Below are 383 nucleotides of genomic sequence, written 5' to 3' on the forward strand. Positions count from 1 at the left end.
ATAAAGATAGTAGGCTAGTCATTTTAAAAACTAATAATTATAAGCAAGCCTAATATTTGTAATAATTTTAGTTTTAAGAAATAACTAGCCTACTAAAACTGTTTGCCATAGTTTTCAATGCTGAAATAACCGTTCAGGTAAATGGTGTGGGAGGTCTACGACCGCGAATGTAATCGTGTGATGTGTGCCAGAATGGCCGGTTATTAATGAACCCAGTGGCTCTGAGAGACTCATGCGGGGGTCCTCACGTCTCACGGTGAGGTTTTCCCGCACAACACGGCACAGCTGCGCCTGTGGGACTGTCGCTTCAATAGACGGGGGTCAATGCGAGCCCTGCGGGTACGAGCGCATACCAAATCAGGGAGAACAGAGAGGCAGCGGGA

This window comes from Ctenopharyngodon idella, chromosome 23, assembly GCF_019924925.1.
Source record: "Ctenopharyngodon idella isolate HZGC_01 chromosome 23, HZGC01, whole genome shotgun sequence".
NCBI classification, from domain to species: domain Eukaryota; kingdom Metazoa; phylum Chordata; class Actinopteri; order Cypriniformes; family Xenocyprididae; genus Ctenopharyngodon; species Ctenopharyngodon idella.